The sequence below is a fragment of the Acomys minous genome (assembly GCF_964271855.1).
Source record: "Acomys minous genome assembly, chromosome: 14".
Taxonomy (NCBI): domain Eukaryota; kingdom Metazoa; phylum Chordata; class Mammalia; order Rodentia; family Muridae; genus Acomys; species Acomys minous.
Window position 1 is genome coordinate 75,044,414 of NC_140496.1, and position 21,141 is coordinate 75,065,554.

General features: G+C 38.6%; 1 protein-coding gene across 2 annotated transcripts in view; it reads left to right on the top strand.

Annotated features, from left to right (window-relative positions):
- Positions 1–21,141, top strand: part of DPYD (dihydropyrimidine dehydrogenase) — an 867,929-nt gene that overhangs the window by 607,028 nt on the left and 239,760 nt on the right. The gene's annotated exons all lie outside the window — the stretch shown is intronic.

Here is a 21,141-nt window from a genome sequence, read left to right on the forward strand (position 1 = left end):
GCCTCTCTCTCTCTGTGTCTCTCTGTATCTCTGTGTCTCTGTGTCTGTCTCTGTGTCTGTGTCTGTCTCTGTCTCTGTCTCTCTCCCTCTCATGCATGCACATGCTTTTTGTGGGCAATCAAGGCTCGCGATAGAATCCAGTACCTTCTGAATGCTGTCAGCATTCTACCATTGAGCTATATCTCCTACCCTTTTTCACTTTTGGAGGCTTGGTCTTGTCAAATTCCTTAGCTGATCTTGAACTCCCTTTGTAGCCTAGATAGAATTTGAACTTCTGCTCCTCCTGGCTCTGCCTCTCACGTGGAGGGATTACATGCCTACAGCACCATCCCTGACTGAGTGTCTTGGCCTCTCTTGTTAGCATGCTATGTTTGTATTGTTACTCCTGTGCTTTTGACATCTTTACACTCCTTCTTGTCTCCAGATTTGAGTATTGTTCCCTTCATCCATCAGGGTCTTGTTTTTCTGTATTTGCTTGTGTTTTGTTTCCCTTGTTTTACTTTGCTTGACATTTCAAATCTTGAGTTTTGACTTTTTCCAGTTATACACTTTTGTATAAAGGCAAACCCTGGTTTCTTTAATAGCATTGTTGCACTGGATTTTGAGAATAATATATTTTATTTTATTTTTTGCCAATTGCCATGCAGAGTAAACTCTCTAATGTTTGATCTAGACTGTTTTCAGCACCAGATAGTGTGAGGTGCTCACAGTTTTCTTTCACGGATAGCACACTTCCAGCTTGTAACTACTTTGAGCGAAAGGAGAGGGCAGAACCAATCATCTCTGAAGATGATTACCAAAAGTGAAGGGCACAATAAACTGAAAGTAATAAGTCGATGTGATAGCTATGGCATTGACAGTCTTAAGGATGCCATAGGAAACATGGATGGTGGCACAGTAGAAAGTGAGTTCAAGAGATCCCTGGGAGAGACGGCAGGTTCCACCAGTCACAATGGTTCTTCTGTAAGCTATTCCTGTGGAGCTGTATTCATGTGGCTGAGCATTCGTTTCTGCTTTCAATGCCTTATTGTACAGTGATTGTTTTGTATACAGAATGAGTGTGTCCACATGTGTGTGTGTGTGAGCTCACTTGTGCAAGCACATATGGTGGCCAGAGGTTGACTTCAACAATCTTTCATGGCTATTCACCTTAGTTTTCAATAATATTTTATTAGTTATTTGAGAGCTTTTTATCTTAATTTAATTTATTTTATTTTTTGTTATGAGTTATTCAGATTACATCCCAATCATTATCCCCTCACTTGTGTCTTCCCATTCCTACCCTCTCTCTCCCTCTTCGGCGCTCTTCCCCTCCCCTAGACCTCTGACAGAAGGGGACCTCCTCCCCCCACTGTTTGATCACAGCCTATCAGCTCTCATTTGGATATTATTTTAAAATGTATTCTCTTTGCATCCCAATTGGATGCAGGCAGTCCTGATGAGTCTTTGAGAGTTTCATAGTGTATTCTGATCATTTTCACCACCCTCCCCCAACCCTTCACAAATTGACCCTTATGTCCTCACACACCAAATACTGTCTTTTCTTTTCCGTTCTTTTCGTTCCTTCCTTCATTCCTTCATTCCTTTGTTCCTTCGTTCCTCTCTCCCTCCCTCCCTTCCTTCTTTCCTTCCTTTCTGTCCTTTCTTTCCTTTTTAAACTCTTTGAGTCCCACGCATATTTCCCAAATGGTCATAGGTATGGGTCCTGCCCTTGAGTGTGGTTAGTCTATCAAGACCCACGCCTTTAAATAAAACAGTCTTCCTCTCCCAGCAGCTATCAAATGCCAACAGCTTTTCCACTAGACACACCTTTTTAATCAGACAAGATTCCTCACTGAATTCCTCACTGTCTCGGCTACAGCAGGGGCCAGCAAGCCTCCAGGATCTGCCTGTCTTTGCTCACCACAGTGCTGGGATTCAGAGGCATGCTTTCTATGCAGGTGGGGATTGAACTCAGGTCCTCAGACCTGTGCACGAACACTTTAGCCATTCTGCCATTTTGTAAGATCCTGCACATTAATTCTTAAGCTGCACATTTTGAGGCTATTTTGAACCTCCTCTTACATGTTTATGAGCCCGCAGAGCAGATAAGCATATGGGATGGTACACACTCAGGCAAAATGACTAGCTTTTCCAGTCAGTTTATACACCTTTCCTGAGCAACCATATCTCATGTCCCTGTTTTCTTTCTTTTTGTGACTTAAAGCCCTCTTTAATAGGAGAAATTATTCTAGCCCTGCTTTTCTTTACACATGCCAATTTTATTTCTTTTTTAAACCTTTGAATTTATTATTATTGTTTGTATGCTTGATGTGTCTAAATACTTGCCCCAGGTCATGTTTTGGAGTCAGAGGACAGTTTTTGGAGTTCATTCTTTCCTTTAGTGGGTCCTGGCAGTTGGATAGCAACTGTCATTGCCTGCTGAACTTTGCTATCCTCTTGTCATCTTTAACACCCTACCTGCCATCTTAAAATCCAAACTCTCAGATTATAATTAACCAATAATTTATTGGTCCATTTGTCTCATTGGTACCTGCAGCCTATACTTTTATTTTACCTGGAATTTTTCTAGAAGAAAAACTGACTACAAAAGCTTCCCAGTGTTATATATGCAACAGAAGACACTAAAATATTCAGAGTATTGTGTATTGATGTGTCATTTGTGAATATGAAGAAGAAAAAATATAAGTAATTGTTGAGTCCAGACTGTTTTTAAAAGTATGGTTGTATTACACATTACCCTTCATGTTAGGAAACTACTTAAATACATATTCTATACTAAAACCCATGGTTTGAACATTCATTCTTTCTCTCTTATGACATGCATAATGATTTGCATTATAATAAAATTTTTATTCATTTTAAAAGGGAATTTTATTTCCCCCCATTGCTTCCTTTCTTTTCTTTACTTGCCTACCCAGACATTTTGACCCCTGTCCTTCCCAGCCTTCTAGGAAAGAGCTGTTCAGCTCTAGGATGGGTTTTTTTCTCACTGAATTATTGAATCATTTTTCTCCAGATTAACTTGTTTTTTGTTTACTCGGTTGTACATTTCTTCTCATTAGCTGCCATAGCACTTGTTTTTATGAGTCTGCCTTATGCTTTGGATTCTGATGGAACTGTCATGTCATTTTTTTTTAAAGTAAGCACTTGCTAGATTGGCTTTCATTGTTGCTAAAATATTCTTATTTTTTGTTCAGAGCTTACTACATGCTGGGAAATGTGCTAGCCTTTTAGATGCATCATATTAGTTAATTATCAAGTGATCATTCACAGCAGTGATAATGTTACCGTTTTTTCACAAAGACACCAATGCAACAAAAGGTTAACTGAGCAGGAAATGTCAAACTACAGTAACCCTAGCTGCCAGCTACACCACTTAGTGACACGCTTACTAATCACAGGGTCCCCTGGGAATTGACATGAGATTGTTACTTTCTTATATCTATATACACATGAGTATGCGATGAATGTATTCATGTTCATATATACAGAGGGATGACATGATTGTGAATATTTTCCTTTATAGCTCTTTACCTGAACTGGAAGCTTGCTACTGGGCATCAACTTATCTCCTTCTTCCATTGGGCAGGTTATAGGCACACACACAGCCCTACCCAACTTTTCATGTGGGTACTGTAAATTCTAACTCAGATCCTAATGCTAGCATAGCAAGAGCTCTCATCCACTGAGCCATCCTTTCACCTCTGTTTGCTAATAATTTTGACATCATCTCACTTTATTTTCATTGGTAATTTTGGCAGGAGTTTAGACAGCAAATACAGAACTATATCCATGTAGGCAGAAACATTTCGATGTTTAATTCTGTAGTTCCTTTCTATGCACTAACTCACTGAGACAATTCTTACCTCACCTTCACTAGATGTCTAGGACTTTTAGGCAGGCTCTCTACCACTAAGCTGTGTTGTACTGCAGCAGTACCACTACCTCTCCTTTTTTATTTATATATATATTTTTTTTTTTGAGACAGAGCCTGCCTAAATTCCCCAAACTGACCTTTAATTTCCTTTCCTTCTACCTCTCTACCTCTCTTGTGTCTGGGATTACAGGTATTTATTATGACACCTGGCTAGAGTAAAGATTTTCTAGGGACCAGGTCTCTGTGGCATTCTTTTTATGTTTCTCTTGTTGCATTATAACATTAAGATCTTTCCAGAATGAATGCCAAAATGATTATGGATGAGCCTTGCATGTGCTTCCGCTACCTGCTGCTCACAACGTTTCTGTCCCATTCCCTGGGGATACAGGAGGAAGAGGGGGGAAGGGTGTCATAGTTATATATTTCCCTTTTATTGCTGTGACAAAACATCATAACAGAGGCAGCATATAAAAGAAAACACTTGATTTGGAGCTCACTGTTCTAGAGGGTAGTAGAGCCCATGACCATCATGTTGGAGAGTGTTCACTAGGCATGCAGGCATGGCACCTGCAGGCTTACATGTTGAGAGAACCACATGGAGGCAGAGGGAGAGGGTAACTAGTTAACATGGGCTTTTAAATCTCAATGCTCTCTCCTAATGGCAAACCTCCCCAAGGCCACACCTTCTAATCCATCCCAAACAGTGTCACCAGCTGTGGACCGGACAATCAAATCTATGAGCCTATTGGGGCCATTCACATTCAAGCCACCACACAAGGTAAAGCCTTTCTTTGCATAGAGGCCACAGGTCTTTTCCAAGTGACCTTTTCTGCAAACATTTCATTTTCTTCATCTGTTGAAATAAAACACACACACAAACACACACACACACACACACACACACACACACACACACACACAGGAGGACAACTTGGCCAAGCAGTTAGTTATTTCATTTTCAGACTCCAACAAACACAGAATTTTTAATAACCATATGCAAAGAGCTTATGTCTTTATGTCTTTATTTCGAATTACAATCCAGCAACATTTAATCCCTTGTTATTGTTTTGTCAGACTTTTTAATTGAATTATTCAAAACGTAAAACAAAAGGCAAGAGTTGTAGATAGCACAATACTATGAACAGAATTACTAGAGTCCCGGGAATTATTAAAGAGGACATTATGTTTGTTAATCAGGTATTTAATTTTGCCTGTGTTTGTTGATAGAAAACATCCTCTTGGAAAGGATTTTCTGAAAAACCTTAATTGTGACAAGGCCTTCTTAACATCCATGAATATACCGTGCAAGCCAACGCTGTTTGTAACCTAATTAGTCAAAAAAGATGACTAATTTTAGCTGTAGAGTGGCTGGACAGCATTCCAGTCAGATGGCATTTTAGTGCACATAGCCTTGCTTTTGAACACAGCTAGGAAAGTCAGCAATGGTGGAAGGTTTGAAGTTACTCCAGACTGGGAGGAAGGAGTGGGGGCAGCAAGGGGGAAGAAGGAGATGAGGTGGAAATGAAGAAGGGAATTGAGGCAGAGAGCAAGGAAAGAAGGGAGGTCAATGTGGTGAAAGCCCTGAAAGCACAATTGCAGTCGTAATCATAGATGCAAAATATCAAAACATAGTCACAAACTAAAGCCAAAAGCATGTGGAAAGAAGGTGTACATGGCCTAGCTACATGAGGTACATCTCTAGCTAGCAAGGTTGGTTTGACTTTAAATAATCAATTCATGTAAATTATCCCATAACAGGCTAAGGGAGAAAAATCATATGATATCTCAACAGATATAAAAATATTTTTAAATTCACGTTCATTTCATAATTTTAAAAGCCAGTAAAATGGCTCAGACTGTAAAGGTCCTTGCCTCTAAGCTTTCCCACCTGAGTTCCATCACAGGAACACATAGGTCGACAGAGAGAACCATTTCTTGCAAGGGTGGAGGTCAGATTCCTCACATGTGTGGTGGCACATGTTAATAAGGAGAAAAGAAAAATTAATAAAACCTTAGAAAAATTTCAGTTGGAAGGAACTTTCTTAGATGATCAGATGTTTGCAAAATGTCTATTCTACCGATCAAGCTGCATAGTCAATGAATGAAGTATGGATCGGACTTCCTAAGATCAGAAATGAAAACAGAATCTGCTACAAGTACATCCATTGACTTTGTTATAGGCACAGTGGAGTTAAACTAGAAAATTAAGTTGTCAATAAAACACACATATTAAAAAATGTAGTCTGGAAAAAATAATACTATCCACATGTCTTCTGATTAAATGCAGACAAGGTAAAAAAGAATTATACTGAATCGTGTGTATATATGTACACGAGGAAGGCCAAGAAAAGCCAAGTCATCCTACAATCCAAGTGACCAAAAGAGGAATAAAAAGGGCTTACAATGTTTCTTTTCTAAGTAGGACATTTTATCATTAATGGTTCTTAGAAAAATATCATTGTAAAATACCACAGCATTATAGCAACCAAAAAATCTCATAACACACATGTAAATACTCAAGTCTATATTTCCATATGGTGTCCTCTGTCTGGGCTGCCATTTCAAACCAATGAAGACTGCTGAACTACTAAGCAAATGTTGGGAGAACAACTATAGTCTACATTTAAAAGTTGAGTGCAAGTAGTTTGACCCAAGTTTGATAGGCATTACTACAAATATTTAGAAAACAATATTTAAAAATGTGCTACTGACCTTACATTACAACAAAACTTTTAAAAAGGCAACAGAGGGAAGAAAAACCCCACAAATAATACTACAAAGTTTAATAAGATGCATTAATCAAAGGATGTGATGAGCAGGGCCTGGCAAGCTTGCTCTGTGGTTAAAGTCACCTACTATCAAACCTGAGACTGGAGTTTAATCCCCAGGACCTGCATGGTAGAAGAAGATAACCAGTTCGAGGAACTTCTTCTCTGACCTCCACTTGTACTCTATGGCATCTGTATGCCCCTCCACTCAAATTAAAAAAAAAAAAATTAAAACAACATATAAGGAAAAGGTACATAATAGGAATTATTATTTTCCTATGAGCAACTGCAGTAGACTATTATTACAATAGTATAACAGGAAAAACAGACAGTTTGTTATAAAAATGACCAAAACGATGCCCATTCAGAAAGGAGAGTAGCAACATTAAAATGAGCATGAGTCAAATGGCAATTTATAACAGGAAAAGTAAGAAAACTTATAGAAATGGAAACATTATGAAAGAATTAAAGTGATGTTCAACAGAAACATAACTGAATCTTTAAGGCATGATACTGAGATAAGTTCTTTGAAGAATAAATACTAGCCCTGCATATATATTACAAAAGAATTGAACGTAAAGCTAGGTATTTGCTATGGACAGAAAACATATACAGCAAAGCTTTTTAAGTGGCAATTGAGTGATATCTAGATTTACAAATTGTGCATTTAAATATCACTGATATTATTTCCTATTCACTTCACTTTTTTCTTTTTTTTTTTTTTATTAATTTATTCTTGTTACATCTCAGTGGTTATCCCATCCCTTGTATCCTCCCATTCTTCCCTCCCTCCCATTTTCCCCTTATTCCCCTCCCCTATGACTGTCCCTGAGGGGGACTTCCTCCCCCTGTATATGCTCATAGGGTATCAAGTCTCTTCTTGGTAACCTGCTGTCCTTCCTCTGAGTGCCACCAGGTCCCACTTCACTTTTTAAAAAATGTTGCAGCATGGTGTTTGGTGATTAGTCTTCAGGGGGAAACACGACTCAAAAAAGCCCAATGCCTAGGAGCGGTTGAAGTCACTGGTTCTCCTGTGCTTTTTAAGTTGTGTGAATAGTAACTAAAAATGAGCATTGCATAACTGCATTCACTCCTCAACTTAGGGTCTTTACAGAGAAAGGAAGGGAAGGCAATTAAGATATTCTTCCTAACATAACACAAATGTCTTAGCTCTCAGTTTCTCTTCTGTAAAAGGAAGTGACTGTAGAATTCACCTGCGCTGGAGATGCAAGCAGATGACAGGTACTCAAAGACAAGGAACAAGTTTGTACACGCACCTGCGACAAATCCCCCTCCTAAGCTGCCAGCTATTTCCCTCTAGTGCAGGTGTCTCAAACACTCAGGCATCATTGTCTCCTGTAGGATGGTGGCTCCAACTTGCTACAGCAGTTTATGTTGTGTTTTTTAAATTCTGCTTCCTTTCAGGAGCTGCGTTTTTCTGTTTGCTTTGTTTTGATGGTGCTTTGAAAACCGTATTTGTGGATAGATGTGTAAGTAGAGAAATATTTGGAGGCTGAGTGAAGAGAAAAGGTGTCAAAACACAAAGGACAGCAGGATTCTTGGCTGCCACTGACCTTGCGGACAGGCTATGTGCCAAAAATATTTTCCTTTTGGGCATAGAGCTATGAGCATTCTTCATCTCCCTTTCGCTCACATGAGTTTTCAAGATGAGTTCACATGATTCATGCAAAATAAAGGGGCATTTGGAAAAAAAAATTTTTTTTTTTTTGCTGAGAAAACTGCAAGCAATCCAGCTTAAAGAAAAGAAGGACAGACAATTCAAAGAAGCAGAATTACAAATAGCCAGTAAACATGAAAAGGTATTCACCCCAGCTGGTCAGCATGGAAATGCAAATTAAGCCAACACATATTTTAAATCTTTCAGCAACTGGATTGGCAGAGAAGGATGGCTGGGTGCTGTGGAGGGTGGGAGGCAGCGGGCGCTTTCATGTTTTATCAAAGGGAAAAGGAAATGGTAGCACCCTTTGGGAGATGTTGCTGCATCTAAGTAAATATGAGGTTGAGTATTTCTAAGCTCAATAATTTATTTCTAGGAATCCATCCTGTCAAAATTAAAGGAAGCACACAAGCATATTTGAGGTCCATCAGCATAAAACTTCTTGTAATAACTCAAAAAAACAAAACAGAACAAAACAAAAACAAAACAAAACAAAAAAAAAACAAACCAAAAACAACCATAGAAATTATTTTTTAAAAATAGCAATTGTGCATATCTTTATTTTGATACTGGCTTTCTGTATGTTTTTCCTTTGTAACTGAGCAATATGTTTAATGGGTGCGCATACTTTCATTACTGTGAAAGTTCCCATCAATTATTTATTTATTTGTTTGTTTATTTGTTCACTTTACATCCTGGGCATAGCCCCTCCCTCCTCTTGTTTCAATTCCCCCCTCCCTCCTTTTCCCCCCTCCCCCCTCCACTATTCCTCAGAAGAGGGGAGCACCCCTTACCCACACAACCCAGCTCAGGTTGAGCTCTTCTTCTCCTCCCATTTCTGCCAGGGAGGGAGTGATTAAAAAGAGGTCAACAGAATCCTTGTCAGAGACTTCCCCAGATCCCCTTACTAGGGGATCCTCATAAAGTCTGAGCTGCTCATCAGCTATATCTGTGTAGGGGGCCTAAATCCAGTCCAAGCATGGTCCTTGGCTGGTGCTTCATTTTCAGCAAGCCCTTCTGGGCCCTGGTTAGTTGGCTCTGTTGGTCGTCTTGTGGAGCTCCTGTTCCCCTGTAGTTCCTTTTCTCTGCCCACCCCCCACTGCCACTTTTCCATAAGACTCCCTAACAGCAGTGCCCAATGTTTAGCTGTGAATCTCAGCACCTGTTTTGAAGCACTGCTTGGAAAGAACAATTCTCCACTTCATATGGAAAAACAAAAACCCAGACTAGCTAAAACAATGCTATGTAATAAAAAAACAAACAAAACAAAACAAAACAAAAAACTTCTGGAGCTATCTCCATTCCTGACTTCAAGCTATACTACAGAGCAATAGACATAAAAACTGCATGGTAGACTGGCTTCTCAATGGAATCGAGACCAGAAATAAACCCACATGCCTACAGACACCTGATTTTTGGCAAAAGAGATAAAACCATACAATGGAAAAAAAGATAGCATCTTCAACAAATGGTGCTGTTCTAACTGGATGTCTAAATGTAGAAAAATGCACATGAGTCCACATTTATTACCCTGCACAAACTCAAGTCCAAGTATCTCAAAGACTACACCACAACAACACATACTAAATCTACTAAAACAGAAAGTGGGGGAGAGCCTTGAACTAATTGGCACAGGAGACAACTTCCAGAACAGAACACCAACAGCTCAGGCTCTAAGATAAACAATAAATGGGACCTCTTGAAACTTAAAAGCTTCTGTATAGCAAAGGATACTGCCAATAGAACAAAACAGAAGTCCGCAGATTGGGAAAAGATCTCCACTAATCCTACATCCAACCAAGGGCTAATATTCAAAATATATAAAGAACTCAAAACATTAAACACCAACAAACAAAACAACCCAATTTAAAAAATGGGGCATATAAATCCTTTAAGGACTTCTGAGTAAACAATGGGCTTCATATCAAATTGAGGCACCTCCATGTTTAAAAGGAGGAAGTGGAAATGGTCTTTACCAGGTGCCACATTCCTTATCTATTAACATGAAATACATACTCCTATATGATCAGTAAAGGTAATAGCAAATGATCTAATCTTACTGTTAACTAGTAAAACATACATGTATCCAATATTTACATAAACATATATGGGGAAGTAGAAAGAACAGGTGACAGTATATACAATCTCTGCAATTAGGAAAGAGAAAATTTTATCTCCTTAAAGATTCATCTATTTTTCTTATTTTTATTGTGTGTAGACGTGTACCTGTGTGAGTTTATGTACATCAAGTATATGTAGGTGTCTGCAGACACCAGAAGAAGGTATCATGTTCCCTGGACCTGGGTTTACAGGTGGTTGTGAGCCGCCGGATGTGGATACTGGAAACTGAACCTGGGTCTTCTGCAACCACTGAACCATCTGTTCAGCCTTGGGAGATTTATTCTTTATTTAATCTACATATGAACTATTCTAAATTATTGGGTAATCTACTTAATTTAAAAAAATTTTTAAACATTTAACCCAAACTAACTGTGTAGCTCAGGGTGGCCTAAACTTGCGATGTAACCAAGTCTGACCTTAAACTCATAATCCTCTTGGCATTACTTTTGGAATGCCAAGGCACAGGTGTACCCATACACATAGCTTGTGAACTATACAATTTAACTAATATAAGACTTCTATTATAGTTTGGTAATATAGCATTTGCCTATCCTGTACAATACCCTATGTCAATCTCCAGTAACACAGGACACACACATTTAGGTAATCTTGGTTAGACAGGTTTACAACAGTTACTAGATTATTCTAGTGCCAAGATGTGATTCTATTGTTAAATTAATTTCACTACCACTGTTGTTATTTTAAGAGTGAAGACATATTACTACAGTTAACTCTGCCCTAGAGATTGCTCTGTCTTTTAAGCAGCGAATCATGCTTATTTGGAATGTTATACCCCATTTTTAAAATTCCTTAAAACTGCTGCTGGTAGGTAGAAGCCATCTTTTGGTAAGACTCTCAGTCTTTTTGAAAATGTTGGGACATGAACTATATCAAGTTCATTTGTTTAATGTAGCATTCCTTTTTCTGATGTTTCAAAATATGAAGCTGTGTGTGTGGTGGACAACATAATCTGTATGTTTTGGAACCTGAGGCTGGAGAGTTGCTGTGAGTTGCAGGACAATTTGCATTAGAGGTACAGAGAAACCAAGCAACAATAAGACATTCCCGAAAGAGCTATCATCTCATGAGATTCATCACTTTATAACTCTATAAACATTGCATACTGTTGTATTGGTCAACAACAATTAAAACTGTTGGAATATTAAAACACACACACACACACACACACACACACACACACACACACACACACACGTTTTAAAACTTTGGACAGTTAGCGAAACCCACAGCATGGGTTTCATGATTTACTACTGAGGAAAATAGATAGTAAATCACAATATAAAGGTAAACATGTTGAAATTGTAAAGACTTAACAGACCTTTGTAACACGACATTGCTATGGTAAAGATTTATAGTATCCTGCCAGCTACCTTCTACCTATTTATGATTGTAAAGGGACTTTATGACTTCATACCTGAGTGTTCGAGCCATTTGTTCCTTTCAACACTCAGACATTCAGAGCACTGTGAGCTTTCCTTTAAGGTTTCTCCTGGAGGATGTGAACATAATCTAACTTTCCTCCCTTTCAGCAGGTAACCTATGTATGAATAAAGGGTTGACATATTGTTTAATCATCCTGCTTGCCACTCTTCACTGTTCATGGGGATTATTATTTTTGCTGCTATAGAAGCAGCAAAACAAAATGTTGTTACTCTCTGTGATGAGGACTACATTTTAAAATTATGTATTACATTAAAGGCTGTGATTTCTTATGGCCCTACATTTTCATTTTCTGCTTTGTACATGTTACTTGAGGAGGAAGACACATTATTTTAAATGCTAAAAAACCTACCAGAAATGTGGAGAACTGGTTCCCGGACTGACTTCTGTCTCGGAGAGAAACAACACGTTAATTTCAGTTGGCAATCTTTCCTTGATTCCTCCAGTCCAAACTCAACTATTATTAACCTTTGTTTGTGACAATTGAAGAGAATAATGGTTGAATTTGGGGCCTTTAATGTCACATTGAAATCAATAGCTGTAAATGGTAGTTGCCACAGCTCTAACTGATCTGTCACATTCAAACAAAAGAAGGCCTTTCTCAATTCATAGAAGATAGCTGAGACAATTAAACATACACATAAGAGTCTCTAGAGTCCTTCATAACATTAAGGACATGGTTAGATAACAGTAGATTTTTTAAACTGTTTTTTTTTGGGGGGGTGTGTGTGTGTGTATGGAGAGGTGGTGTTTGTTTTAACAGTGCTTTTTACAAAAGTATCCAAAATTGTAAATCAAATCCATAGAGGAGATGTATCGGGCCTCATTCAGAACGCAAAGATTGTGCTCTGTCATAAAAATAAATTGAATTGTCCTTCTCAGAGTAATGAGAATAGTAAATGGTGGGGGATTGATGATAAGCTAGCTACATTGTGAACTGGCAAGGGAAGTAATTGCAGAGGCCACTTTGAAGAAACAACTAGAAATGCTTAAGGCCGGAGCCTAAGATATCAGAGACAGCTTCTTACCACGACTTCAACTCCCAGCACAAATTCATCTCTTGTTCACCCGCACATCTTTTTGGCTCTTGCCTTTCTGTGTTTGCTTTGGGGCCTTGTCTTTCCTTTGATGTTTTTCTAGGACATTTTAAAGATGGGGACGAAAGGATTGGTTTCTAATTCCCTTAGGTTAACTGTGATGTGCATATTTGTCATCTTTATGTCTAATTCTGGTTATAATTGGCTAGACATCGATTAATTCTCTAAGAATGCAGCTTGATTTTACACTGCTAGGTTTTGAAGGTAATAAAAATGGTACAATTCTTTATCAGGAAGAAAAAGCATTGGCAATTTTTTCCATATGATAATAACAGGCCTTTAAGTTTTATTACTGTGTAAAAATATGAAATATCCTCATTTACCAAAATGCCATTCCAACCATCCTTTGAAAAATTAAATTAGTTGTTCTTGAAATGAGAAATGAGAATTATTCAATACTACCAGAACATAGGAGATTAAAAAGAGGAAAGTAGGCAAAATCATGTTTTTGGCTTGCCTTAAGCAAGAGGACTATTTTTCTTCTCAGCTTATGATTTTATAAGATGAATTCGTTCACTTAACATCTTCCCAAAATTATTAGTTTAAGGACTCCATGACTTTTAAAAATATTATACTTTGAAATAAATTCATCTACTGAAGAGAAACATTACCATTGTCTAATGGATCTTTTTCTCTAGATTTTCTCTTCCCATTTGAGAAAAAGATTCTGGCCTTTGTTAAATGAGCTACCCAGAAGCAGAGCAAGCAATAGCACCATCATTAAGCTTTTTAGCATGAGCCATTTATGTGGGTGAAGTGCTCCAAGGATATCCCACTTCAAGTTACCAATCTGACATCCTTGAACATGTGATGGGCTACCTTCCAACTCTCAAGCTGCTAGCTGCACCAAGGAAAAAGACTTCCATAGTTGCTCCCAGCATGACCAGAAAATTAACAGCACAAAAGAGTGTGCAGAGCTTTCCAATGAGAAAAATAGAATTGTGCCATGGCCACTCCAGAAATGGTCTGCTTTAATTATGAACTATACAGGTCTTTTTTGAGACAAAGGACGTATGAGCCATGGACATTGTAGGGAAAACTAAGATATCTTTAGAATGGATCTCACATTTCGATATGTTAGAGAACTCTGTGCTCATTGCTAGTGAGAGAACTTATGAATAAGGAGTGTGGTTCTATGTTTCATGTTTCCTTGGGTGTTTTTTCTTGTTACATCATTTCAGAGACAATAGGCTTCATTGGGAAACACCACCTCATTGTGGGCAGTGCTTAATGATATGAATCTGGGTGAATCTGCAGTTTGTTAGGACCTTTCCACTTCAACATAGTGGGACTGAAAATGTTTCTGTGAATCCTGTACACCTGTATGAATCCAGTGTATATTTATAGAACTCCAATATAGTATAGGAATCCAATATACACCTATTGGAATCCAATATATATTACAGGAATTAAATATCCAACCATTGAAATTTAACATAAGCTGCTAAAATTCGATTATATATGTATAGAAATCCAATATACATGTATAGGAATAGAATATACATCTTTAGGAATCCAATATACACCTATCAGAATCAAGTATACACCCACTGGAATCCAATATATACCTATAAGAGTCCAATATGCAATAATGGAATGTAATAGACACCTATAGGGATTTTTAATTAGATTTTTATCAGCCTGTTATCTTATCTATCATCTACACATATGAATAGCGTATATCATCTATCTAATTATATATATGAATAGCATATATCATCTATCCATCTAGTTGTCAATCATCCATCTACCTAACCTGATCGTAACCATTTATAATCTACCTATTAAATTCTAGTCAAGAAGCTAGTGGTTGGATGGCACAGTAGGAAAAGGTTCTTTTCTGACAACCTTGATGATCTTAGTTTGATGCTCAGAGCCCAAATCATGTTTGTGAGTTGCCACCTTACCTCTAAGTATATCCCGTGGTATACATAAACCAATATGTTCTTGTACCCCTACCTCCCCACATAAAGACATTAAAAAAAAAAACCTCCAGGTAGATTCCTTTGGCTAATTCATGTCACAGCTATTCACATGAGTATATAATAAAATACATGTGTTTTGCATACATTTCCACATGGGTACACAATTATGCATTAAATCAAACATGTTAATTGTAGCACTTAAGTTCTGCACATCCTAGCTTGTTAAGTTTTGCTTGAATTGACCAGTAAAAAAAATCTAAGAGATATATTTAAATTCCCAATTGCTGCAGTGTTTTTTGTATCATTTTGTATCTTTCCTAATTACAAATCTTATGCTATGTCATAAGCATTAGGGTTTCGCTTGCATGTCTTACTCTGTGTGGTGCATATTTCACTTTGGAAATCACACCTGTTATGGTTACATAATTCTGTTTTCATTGATGTTTTTGGCTCACATTTTGATTCTTTGCTTACCATCTCTTTTTCTTTTATTCGAATTCAGATTTTTATGCAATCGTTATTTTTTTGTTTGATAGTTCATTTTATTAATGTATACAAGTTGTACATGATCTTTGATTTATTATTTTGTATTACTTTGTGTTTACTCGTGTTTTCTTCGCTTATCCTCCCCTCTCTCCTGTTGGGTTTAAGGTTTTAATTGGGAATTTTCATAATTCTTCTGTTCACAATCACATGTAAAATGATATTTCTTGATTAATTATCAAGTTCAATAATGACACTGACCACAAAAGGAATGACCAAATTCCCACTGTGCCCTCAGCCCTCCTACCCTTTGACTGTGAGAGTCCCTTCCTTCCTCCTTTTTCAGATTTCCTTTCAACATTCCCAGGTTTTGCCTCCTAGTCAGAATTGTTGTAGTCACAGGTTTTTGCTAAGCGCACAGTTATAGGAATTTCTAGACTTCATAGTTGCTTCTGTCCTAAATCTTAGTTACAGAATTATCATCGCATAAATTTTAAGAAACGGCTGCACAGCTTATATAAAGAAAGCATGTGCTTCTGGGTGATCCCCGGGAGGGTTTCCTTGGGTTTTCCCCTCAGATGGCACTACATGGGTGGCATGTTATTTTGAATACTTGAATGCTGGAAACCATTGTGCTTTTTCTGTAACATTTGAGCACTGTGCTAGAAGAAATAAAGATTTTGGGTCAAAGTTGTTTTTTCTTTTAATAGCATAGTCAGATAATCTTTCTTTTGTTAAAAAAATCTACTTTTTTTTTTTTTTTTGGTTCTGTTTAGGAAAAAAGAACTTTTTCATCAGCACTGGAGGTCAGACAAAAAGTGATTATGTCTAGGTGTGTGGCTTTTTGCAAAATTAATCACATTGAGTCTTAGTGAGGCTATTCAGTCAGAGGCACACATCATTCTGTAACTGGAGGAAATGTTTGTTCTGTTATTGCTTAAGTGATCATTTATACTCCATTCTCTATTTCTCCAGATCTGGGGTTCCTTTTCTTTGCATCTTATGTCACTTGGATCTTTCTCTGATGCTCTTATTTTTTCACCAATTTTCTTATTGTTTCTTTCACTTGTTCACTCAAAGCACTAAGTCAGTTCTTGAGTGACTACTCTCTCATTTGTGGCATTTGATTTTAGAACTGTGAAAATCACTGATGTTGGGTTAGTTCGTTTTAATTTTTATTTTCAAATTGTGTGTCCGGGAGAACTTCAACTGGCCTGCTTCTCTGTCTAGCTCTTTAGCAGGCTGTTACAATAGCACGGCCCATTATACTTTGCTGGTCTGACTCCTCCTCTCCCACAATTAGTAAAATACATGAAGTATGCAGAACATTTTTCTTTGTCTTTCCTGTAATGTGAGTTTAATCACAAAAGAACCGGTCAGGAGTGGCAGTTTCCTAAGCAGTGTTAAAGTGGAAAACTGTGGATGTCACAGCCCTTCAGTGGGGAGTTGGGAGAGGGAAGCAGAGTACCCGAGAACTCATGGGACAGCTTATCTTGGAAAAATGTAGTGGCAAGCAGGGTGAGAGACCCTGACTCTCTCAGTGAGGTGGAAAGTGAGGACCAACACCCAATGTTATCCTTAGGCCTGAGCTGTGCACACACACGCACATGCACACGCACACACACTAAAAAGGTTGGAGAGCTGCAGTTCTTCAGGCATCTTTAGTCAAGTTTTAGCATTTTGTAGTCAAATTTAAAATTATTTTAAAGTGTATGTTTCCAAAAACAAAATCAAGTTTCATAGTGAGCCAAGGAGCCAAATATTGACATCTCTCAAGGAATTAAAAATAAATAGTAGACAAAAAGTGAATCAAGTAGTGCTGAGGCTCAGCTACTCAAAGAGAAACATCTCAAGACCTTTCCAAGTCCCTAAGTAGCACTATAATGTATAATTCTCCTCATAAAATGCAATAAAGTATAACTGAAGCATTTAAACCATCCCTGTAGACCTCTAATGATTCTATAGAAATGGAACCGTAGTCACTTATAATGCTATTATCATAAATTTGAATTGAGCGCTGGCTGAAGCGTTTTCAAACATCCCTTTTCCTTGTTCACATATAGAACATATGGTGTGCTCATTTTTGTCTGCATCACCACTAATTTATTCAGAATTTCTATTTTCTGGCCAAGACCCATCAACTTTTAATAACTATTTTGGTTCTTCTTAATTCCCAGCACCAGAAGTAGCAAGTGACTTTCTTTGAGAGTCATTTCACATGAAAGATTTTCAACAGTTCAAATAAACATATTGTACTTCTAAGTAAACCACAAGGCTGTCAAGGCCACACTGCAGTATGAGTGCTGGCTGGAAGAACAGTTGACAGTGTGGCCAGTTCTTATTTGGGAGACTTGTTTACATTGGCCTGCAATTTAACTTCCTTCCATATCCTTATGGTTATGTGTGCTCTGGACTCATTCACAAAGAGCTGAAACAGCAAGCCTGTCTTCTGACTATCAGAAGATCTCTCTTTGTCCTAGTTTTTTTAACTCTTGCTTCTTTTGTGTTTCAGTATATTTTTCAATAATTTACTTAATTGACTATTCCTTTACAGTTTATTTCCCCACCATTATGATTTTAGTGACTGCAAATACTATACCATGAACCTGGAACTGTGGAAAACACTCTCCATGACACCATGATTTATTGTTTGTGAGTTTTTTTTCATGTGTATATACTGTGCATTTTTGGTATGCATTTTTTGTATGGAAAGTTTGCACACCATGTCTGGAAACCATAGGTAGTCAGATGGAGTTCCCTTGATTGTTTCCTACCTTGTTCATTGAGGCAGAATATCAACTGAACCTCAAACTCACATGTACAGGATTGTTTCAGCAACTGCCAACGTGTGGGTTGTGACCCTTTTGGGTCACATACCAGATCTCTTTCATATCAGATTCCTAACAGTAGCAAATGTACAGTTATGAAGTAGCAGAGGAATAACTTTATGGTTGGAGCCCACCATAAAGTGAGGAACTGTGTTAAAGGGGAGTAGCATTGAGAAGGTTCAGAACCAGTAATCTTTAGATAGCTTTCCTGCACTAGGTACCCATCTCCAGCATCCTGGGCTAGATACCCGAGGGCTGCCATGCTCACCTGACATTCACATGTGCTCTGGACTTTAGAAACCTAGTCTTCATGCTTGGGTGTCAGGTACTTTGAGCCCTGAGTCATCTATCTCCCCAGAGATCATGTTTTCATAAATCTTTTGGAGTGCATTTTCACTCAAGCATGAACAAACACTCTGCATTTTAGCATAAAACATTCAAAGATTCTAGAGTACCCTCTGTCATAGACCTAGGGGAGGGGAATAGGGTGAAGATGGGAGGGAGGGAGGAACAGGAGGATATAAGTGATGGGATAACAATTGAGTTGTAATCCTGAGCAGTAAATAGAAACAATCATCAGGAAGGAAGTCTCATGGGTTTTGCAAAAAGAGCTTGCTATTATGCTTGTTACAAACCCTTCCACTGAAGCAAGCACAGGAGGAAAGTTTTGTAACAAGATTCCATCTTACACCTATCAGAATGGTCAAAAATTCAAGTGACAGCACATGCTAGCAAGGATGTAGAGAAAAGTGAACACTTCTCCATTGCTGGTGGGAGTGCAAACTTGTACAACCATTTTGGAAATCAATCTGGTGCTTTCTCAGAAAATTTGGGAATAATTCTACAACAAGACTCAGCTATACCACTCCTGGGCATACACTCAAAAGATGCTCTACCATACAATAAAAACATCTGCTCAACTATGTTCATAGTGGCATTATTCATACTAGCCAGAAACTAGAAACAACCCAGATGGCCCTCAAGCAATGCATGGATAAAGAAACTGTGGTACAACTACACAATGAAATGCTATTCAGCCATTAAAAACAAAGCAATTATGAAATTTGCAGGCAAATGAATGGATCTGGATAAGATCATCCTGAGCGAGGTAACCCAGACCCAGAAGGTCACGCATTGTACATACTCACTTATAAGCTGATATTAGCCACATAATACAGGATAAACATATTACAACCCACAGACCCAAAGAAGTTAAGTAACAAAGAGGGCTCTAGGAAGGATGCTTGATTCTCGTTCAGACAGACAAACAGAATATACACTGGAAGTAGTTGAAGAGAGGGAACAGGACTGGAGACTACCATAGATGCCCTCTGATAGATTATATCCAGCAGGAGATCAAAGCAGATGCTGAGACTCACAGCCAAACTTTGGGCAGAGCAGAGGGAGTCTTATGGAAGAGTGGGGAATAGGAGGACTCGGAGAGGACAGGAGCTCCACAGGAAGACCAAGAGAGCCAACAAATCTGAGCCCTGTGGAGACTGATGCACCAACCCAGGACCATGCATGGAGAGGACCTAGGGCCCCAGCTCAGATGGAGCCCTAGTCTCCATGTGGGTTCCTTAGGAAAGGAAACAAGGCAGTGTTGCCATGGACTCTGCTGCCTGCTCTTCCATTGCTTCCTCCTGGCCAGAGGCCATAGCAGACTACAGAGGAAGAGGCTGCAGGCAGTCCTGTTGAGACTTGATAGGCTGGGGTCAGTTGGTAGAGGAGAAGGGCTCCTCCTTTCTGAGAACTAGGGGAGGAGGATGGGTGAGAAGAGGGAAGGACTAGGAAGGGATGAGTGAGAAGGCTATGATCGATCAGGATGTAAAGGGAATATATTTTAAAAAAAAAACGTAAATTAAATGTTGAAAAAATACGATATCAAAAATAAAATAAATAATGCTAAGAATTACACACACACACACACACACACACACACACACACACACACACACACACACACTAATCCTTCCTTCCTAGTCTCTTATCCTGAGCACTGTTTCTCTGTCAATAGAACCCATTCTTATAGAAGTGGTCACAGCTGTTATGCTATAGACAGGGACTTTGCAAGGGAGTTTTGATATAGTCGTGCCTTAAGCTTTGTTATGATAATTGTCATGAGTAAACTTCCCCCTCTCCCCCCCCACGCCATAGTTTTGCTGTGTCTTCAATGAGTAAAAACCAAACTGCTTGGGATCAGACTCCAGAAGTTTGAGCCAGCCTAACTAATTAAAGTCACACTGAACCAGATTCCATTCTTTCCTCGCCCAGAATGTGTCCCTGGTAGCCAGGACACCTGCGGGGCCACCCAGAGTGTGAGATTAAACCTTTATCTTTTCTGAGAAAAATACTTCCCCTATCAGTAATGCGTGGCTCTGATGGCTCTGTTCTCTGTTTTAACTAGTCTGTCTTTATGAAACTTAAAACGTACTTCACACACACACACACACACACACACACACACACACACACGCACACACGCACATCTTGGTATACAGTTATGTTAGGGTTCTGCTTCAGTCTGCCTATTTCCTACCTGCCATGGGGGCGTGGCCCTGCCCAGGTCTATATAAAAGGACCATCCTACCTCATCCCTCTCTCTTACTCTTCCTCTCTCTCCCCTCTCTTCCTCTGTCTCTGTCTCTGTCTCTCTCACTGGGGTACCCCTCACCCTCTTTTCTTCTCCCCCCATGCTCATTTAATAAACTCCTCTATAACATAATATCTGCTGCCTGGTACCTTATTACGTTATACCGTACTGTCTTAATTATCAGTTATAAAAAGTTATATAATAAGAAATATCCATTTGTTTTATTTTGAAAAAAATTTTTTTGCACATATGTATGTGTTGGTGGGGATCCATGCGTACTCCTGACTGTTCCTGTGAAGGCCCAAGA